Source organism: Palaemon carinicauda, chromosome 15 (genome assembly GCF_036898095.1).
Source record: "Palaemon carinicauda isolate YSFRI2023 chromosome 15, ASM3689809v2, whole genome shotgun sequence".
NCBI lineage: Eukaryota > Metazoa > Arthropoda > Malacostraca > Decapoda > Palaemonidae > Palaemon > Palaemon carinicauda.
Genome location: NC_090739.1, coordinates 8,727,007 through 8,734,739, shown reverse-complemented (window position 1 = coordinate 8,734,739; position 7,733 = coordinate 8,727,007). Strand labels below are relative to the sequence as shown.

The window sequence follows — 7,733 nt, the reverse complement described above, 5'->3', positions numbered from 1 at the left end:
TTCAATAAATCCCATATTTTTTAAAGCTCTTGAACATCTTATGATAAAATTAATGTTTAAATCGGTATGCTGAAGGTAATCATATGTCCCCTAGTTTGCAGTTAGGCTTTCTCAGGGGTCTTGGAACATAGTGATGCCCTTCTTATAATTCCTAATGTTGAAATTCATTGATTGTGGTCAGGGAGCGGGTATGATTGGCCTTGATTCTAGTGCTGCCTTTGACAGTGTTAATCTTGAGGCCCTTGTTTACAAACTCAAACAGTTTGGAGTAGGTGGGTCTTTTCTTATCATCATTATTAATATTTTAAGAAATATATTGCAAATAGTAGTTGTTGATGGGCACCATACTAAGTATAAGAATGTAGTATCTGGTGTTCCTCAGGGTAGTGCTCTGGGCTCATTACTTTTCATACACAAAAACAAGTAAATTAAAAGTGACAAAGCCCAATAGCCGGAGATAATACCCAGAAAAAAATCCTAAAAGATGTAATTATATTATACTTGTGTCGGAGCTTGTCTGTATACAGTACATCCTTCCATATGCAGGTAATATATGAAATTGTCAACAATTTTCATCGGAAAATACTTCAAGTTACTAACTTTATTTTCTTTATTTGACATTAAAATTCTGTTCCTTTATAATGCTCACTTAAATCTATATCAATTTATATAGAGAATTTATTCGCAGGCAAATGACATTGCAATTATTGTTCTGAAGGAAGACCTGAAATGGACAGATAACGTTAAGCCAATTTGTCTTCCTACCGGTACCAATTTCCAAAAAAAATTGGCCCACGTTGCTGGCTGGGGAAAAATGAGTGATGGTAAGAAACATTGTTCTCCTGAAAACCCTTCAATACTTTTTTTCCGTTTGTTCTAATATTAGAAAAAAAAGATGATTCTTGTAGCGGCCGATGTGGTAACGTCCCGACTGATGAACGCCTGACTGTGGTTCGAGTCCCGCTCAAACTCGTTAGTTTCTTTGGTCGCTGCAACCTTACCATCCTTGTGAGTTTGGGGAGCCTATAGGTCTATCTACTGAGTAATCATCCATTGCCCGATCAGCCTTGGTCCTTACTTGGGCGGGGAGGGGGCTTAGGGGGCTTGGGCGCTGATCAGATGTATATATGGTCAGTCTCTAGGGCATTGTCCTGCTCGATAGGGCAATGTCACTGTCCCGTGCCTCTGCCATTCACGAGGGACCTTTGAACATGCAATTTTGGACGTCTGTAACACTACCTTGAAAAATGAAAAACCATTTTTTTATATATTGAAAAGTAAAAAGTATTATCTCTTTATATGATCTGCCTAATAAGGCAGTTTAATTGTTGGAATTTCAGAAACTCATATTTGAAGCGATGTTTTTATTTTATGTTGAACAGATTGACATAAGTCTCTATTCGTAGGTTATACTTTATATGACAAGTCTATTTTACCATTGTTACTGATCTTAAGATAGGCCTATATTAAAGTTTTTATTAATTAATTTTCATATATAGTTTATTTATTTCTTTATCTCCTTTCCTCACTGGGTTAATTTCCCTATTGGAGCCCTTGGCCTAGTAGCATCCTACATTTCCAACTAGGTTGTAGCTTATCATAATAATAATAATAATAATAATAATAATAATAATAATAAAAATATGCATCCTGCTTTTCCAATTAGGCTTATAGTTGAGCTAATAATAATAATAATAATAATAATAATAATAATAATAATAATAATAATTACCTTAATTTCAGGGGGGAAGTTCTCTGATAAGCTCCTAGAAGTGGGAGTAAAAGTGACACCTCATAAGAAGTGCAAGAAAGCTTATGCTCAATTTGTTTTCCCGGTCGAAAATACGAATGTGAGTTCTAAAAACATTAAACCTCTGTTGAAAACCTCAGCGTACATATTTCATCATCATCACCATCATCATGTCCTCCTATGCCTATTGACGCAAAGGGCCTCGGTTAGATTTCGCCAGTCGTCTCTATCTTCAGCTTTTTAATTCAGTACTTCTCCATTCATCATCTCCTACTTCGCGCTTCATAGTCCTCAGCCATGTAGGCTTGTGTCTTCCAATTCTTCTAGTTATTTTACTTTTGGCCAGCTCTGTAGGAGTCAATTTTAATTCACTGGGCTGATAAATTTTCATCCCTTTAATAATAATAATCCTTTACAAATAGTGGTATTTGTTTACAAGACCACGCTCTCCAAATGCTGCCAAGTTATGTAAAGCTATTGTTTTCCTCTATTAATTTTTGATAATTTAAAACAATCTGCCACATGGGAAACAAGTTAAAATTATAAAAAAAAAACTTATAGAATTATAAAGAAAAAAAAAAAACTAGCCTGGTTTCCTCACTAAACGACCGGGAACTGACATCGTCAACATAGTCAACCAGACACAAGTTCGTGATGCCAGCGTACATTTGATATATATTCAAAATATATACTAAATTAAAATTGGAATAACTACTTAAAAGTGTCACTATTTGTAAGCTGTATATTTTATGGACACTTTTGAGTAATTACTCCATTTTTAATTTAGTACTGTATATATTTTGAATATATGTCAAACGTACGCTGGGATCACGAACTTCTGTTTGGTTGAATATGTTGACAATGTCGGTTTCCGGTCGTTTAGAGAGTAAACCAGGCTAGATTTTTTTTCTTTGTATAATTCTATAGTTTTTTTTATAATCTTAACTTATTTCCCAAGTGGGGAATTGTTTTAAATTATGAAAAAGGAATAGAGGAAAAAAAATAGCTTTACATAACCTGGTAGCCTTTGAAGAACGTGGTCTTGTAAACAAATACCATTATTTGTAAAGGATTATTATTATTAAAGGGATGAAAATTTACCAGCCCAATGAATTAAACTTGACTCCTACAGAGCTGGCCATAAGTAGAATAACTGTGTGCCTACATGGCTAAGGACTATAAAGCGTGAAGTAGGAAATGATGAATGGAGAAGTATTGAATTAAAAGCTCAAGATAGAGACGACTGGTGAAATCTAACCGAGACCCTTTGCATCAATAGGCTTCAAAAAATATCCTCATTTATCCTGTCTAATCCTCTATCGTCCTTCTCTATTTCAAACAAATACACTTTTTATCTAAAGCTCAATTACAAATTTCATGGTACTTTCTGAAGATATTATCTCTCCTGTTTGTCCCCAGAATACTGATAAAGGGAAAGACTTTGTTTTCGGTATGAGGGATTGCAAAGGATTGCAAAGGATTCCGAAGGATCTCAAAGCAGGCCTCGAGATATGTTCTGGGTAGTAGGCAAAATTGACAAAGTTCAACATGGCTGTCAAAAGGGAGGGTGAGATGAGAGGATTTCTTTAGAACACAACTTTTAACTTATGGATAAAAAAGGATAATAAATAATTGGATAAAAAAGGCAAGAGAAAAAAAATTTACAGTTTGACTAAATATAAAGATACAGTAGGCAGATATGTACAGTCCCAGCAATCGCAGTACCTTTTGGTCAATTGATAGAAATTTTACTTGAAAAATGTTTACCAGTTGACTTGAAAATGGAAGGTGGTCAGGGCTAAGATAGTTCCCCCACCCCACATTAATTAGATGTTGTCGAAAGAGTTGGATGAAGATTAATAAAATAATAGAAAGAATTACTCTCTCTCTCTCTCTCTCTCTCTCTCTCTCTCTCTCTCTCTCTCTCTCTCTCTCTCTCTCTCTCTCTCTCTCTCTCTCTCTCTCTCTCTCTCTCAATAAAATATACATACAAATTCAAATAAACCTGCTCTTATCAGATACATATACATAAATAAGAGAAGTTAGGAAAAGCATCACATTTCTTTTCAAATCAAGTAAGCTTTTTGGGTCTCATCTTTACATCTCAGAACAGTACGCAGATAACTTTGTATTGGCAATATATTAACAAGAGCCTTCATCTAATTCTTTCTTCAATGGAAGATCACTTTGTATTGACAATACTTGACATTCCATTACTCAAAAGAGTTCCTTTCCCTTAATTTCATCCTCAATGGAAGATCATATGCTATTTTTTACTTTTTTCTGGATCCTGTAGATCTGTGCAGCTTCTCCTAAAAAGGACTCCTGTCAAGGCGACTCAGGTGGCCCACTAATGATTCGTGAAGGCAACACTTGGTCATTGGTAAGTAATAATATCTTTAAATGAAGAAAACCGATTGATAATAGAATGCGTTCATTAACCCATGAATTTGTTTATAAGAATATCTACTTTGTAATTAGTGACATAAAATGAGAATATGCCCTGCAATAAATGATCAGGTAATACTGGGTGTTCAAATAAAATAACTCACAATGTAAGAAAAATGAAATTTATTTCGCTTTCGAAGGGACCATCTCTCTTCGTTGAAGAGGAAGGGAGATGGTCCCTTCGAAAGCTAAATATATTTCATTTTTCATACACAGTGAGTTATTTTATCTATCATAAATACACGGAAAATCGTTTATTTCAAAGTATTCAGGGTGTTCAAAAAGTCTCTTGGCAGTATTTTGAACAATAACCGACTTACGCGTGAGATCACAACGCTGAGGGAGTAATAGGTCTCGATTACACACTGCGGAAACTCTCTGAACACCCTGTATAAAATGTTGCCACTTCAGATCCATCTAACGTTTTTCTAGTTTGCTTGTTAATTCTCTCATCATTGCAATAAAGAATAGGGTAATACAGGGTGTCCAAAAAGTCTCTCTGCAGTATTTTGAACTATAGCCGACTCATGAGATGGGTCTCGAATACTCACTGCGGAGAGACTTTCTGAACACCCTGTACAAAACGTTTCCACTTCACACTTCGGATCCATCTAACATCTTTATATGGTTTGCTTGTTAATTATGCAGAAAATGTTATTTATAGTGCAATTAACTATCGACCCATCCCAACAGATTGGAATTGTGAGTTTTGGCAATGGTTGCGCCGACCCTTCCTACCCAGGCGTTTACACTGAAGTCTCGTCTTACAAGAATTGGATCCTAGACGTTGTCTCACCAAGTACTTGTCGGTAATCAAGGTCAATACCTCAGTAATACTAGGTCAATCATCATCATCATCTCCTCCTACGCCTAATTACGCAAAGGGCCTCGGTTAGATTTCGCCAGTGTCTCTATCTTGAGTTTTTAATTCAATACTTCTCCATTCATCATCTCCTACTTCGCGCTTCATAGTCCTCAGCCATGTAGGCCTGGGTCTTCCAACTCTTCTAGTGCCTTGTGGGGCCCAGCTAGGTTAATACCTCAGTTGTTTTTTATAGAATGCAGGTGTTTATTTGAGTCTATCTCTTCTTGAAGAATTTCAGGTTTAATGAATGATGCGATGAAAGTGGTTTACACATTAGATTTATTATTATCATTACTAACTATGCTTAAACCCTAGTTGGAAAAGCAAGATTCTATCAGTCCAATGGCTCCAACAGGGAAACTAGCCCAGTGAGGAAAAGAAATACGGAAATAAATAAACTACACGAGATGTAATGAATAATGAATGTCAAATATCTTTAGATAAAAAACATAATTGAATGGAGAATATCTAAAATAGCATTTTTGTGCAGCTATATTTACACAAATTCTCAATTAGTTTTGCAAATGAAGAGGAATATCTATTGCGTGTGAATTTCACAGATTTCTTGAATTTGAGTTTAAAACATATTTATGATTTCCTTTACTTCAATGATACTGGTTTGAACGTTTGGTAGGCTGCCATGTATAATCTATGTTAAATGTGGACTCTAGGTTACATTGTCAGGAATAAAATTCGTTTATGATCAGGTCCTTGTTATTTTCCTTATTCAGCTTCTGTGTTAAATCATAAAAGTATCTATCCTTTAGCGGTGGTTTTTATCTAATCTACTCAACTGATATCATGTCATAAGGTTTTTAATTCTTGAGTAATTCTTAAAGAGAAACTTTCTTTAAAATCAACAAGTTATGCTTATTTACTTTTCAAGATTTCCAAACTTAAAAAAGGAACACTTTAAAATAAAAAAAAATAAAAAATCCTGCTCGTTTACTTTTGTTAATTTCCAAATTTAAAAAAGGGCAGTTTAAAATCAATAATCCATACTTTTTTTTTTACTTTTCGAAATTATCAAAATCTAAAAAAAAAAAAAAAAAAAAAAAACTTTAACATCAACAATTCATGCTTGTTTACTTTTCAAGATTTCCAAGATTTAAAAAAGGAACACTTTAAAATAAAAAAAAAAATCCTGCTCATTTACTTTTCGAAATTTCCAGAATAAAAATAAAGACACTAAAATCAACATTTCGTGCTTGTTTACTTTTCAAGAAAAAAAAAACTTTAAAAATCACAATCCATGCTGGTTTACTTTTCGAAATTTCCAAAATTAAAAAAAAAGACACTTTAAAATCAACAGTTCATGCTTGTTTACTTTTCAAAATTTCCGAAACTTAAAAATGGAACACTTTAAAATCAACAATTCATACTCTTTATTACTTTTCGAAATTTCCAGAATTTTAAAAAAGGATCAATTTAAAATCAACAATTTATGCTTTTTTACGTATTGAAATTTTCAAAATATAATAGAGCAACAATTTATGCCTTTTTATTTTCGAAAAAGTTTCCAAACATCTAAAAAGGGAACACCTTAAAATCAACATTTCGCGCTGATTTACTTTTTGAAATTTCTAAAATTTTAAAAATTTGAGATCAACAATTCATGTTATTCATTTCGAAATTTCCATTCGCTAAAGCAAGCACTCTTTGTGGGTGATGCTTCTTTGAGAAAAGCATAACAGTCTGAAAAAAATGCCAATTCATAACTAATTATCGACAAGTAAATTCTATTATTATTATTATTATTATTATTATTATTATTATTATTACTTGTTTAGCTACAACTCTAGCTGGAAAAGCGGGATGCTATAAGCCCAGGGGTTCCAACAGAGAAAATAACTCAGTGAGGAAAGGAAAAAAGGAAAAATTGAATATTTCAAGAAAAGTAAGATTAAAATAAATATTTCCTATATAAACTATAAAAACTTTATGATTTTCTGTTTCAATTAGACACGTTTATTGCAGGAAAAATATATACGAGATCTTTAAGGAATCTATATCATTAATAAAATATAATTCATATCAGATTTTTAAAAAATACGTATCTATAACATAATACAAAAAAGAATCTTTAATGGAAGAAATATCATATGTAATGTAATTCCCTAATAAATAATAATTTATTATAATAATCCTATATTTGACAATTACATAGTTTATAGTGGCTCTCCTGCAACGCGAATATAACAAGAGAAAACGGCTTTGAAAATACCAGCTGGCACCCGTTGCATCAGTCCCCCCCCCCCCCCAGCATTACTATAGTTATAAGGAGTAAGGGACCTCCCTCCCACTGCCTCCCCCCCCCCCCCCCTAACGGGATGCAAGTTACTGTCAAACGCTTATAAACTCGTAATTTGTATCTCTTTGTCAATAATGTTTTAATACCAGCAGTATAGTATATATATACAGTATATATATATATATATATATGTATATAAATATATATATATATATATATATATATATATATATATATATATATATATATATATATATATACGCCAGAGTGCAACCCAATTGGAATGCTTATTACTTAAACCATTCCAGTTGGGTTGTGGCCTGGCTTTGCTCTGAATAATGATGGTAATGATAATACGCATATATATATATATATATATATATATATATATATATATATATATATATATATATACACAC

General features: G+C 33.0%; 1 pseudogene; it reads left to right on the top strand.

The window, feature by feature from the left end:
- The window catches only part of LOC137654826 (uncharacterized), a 20,740-nt pseudogene extending 14,987 nt beyond the window's left edge, over nucleotides 1–5,753 (top strand).
- Nucleotides 5,754–7,733: the final 1,980 nt, after the last annotated feature.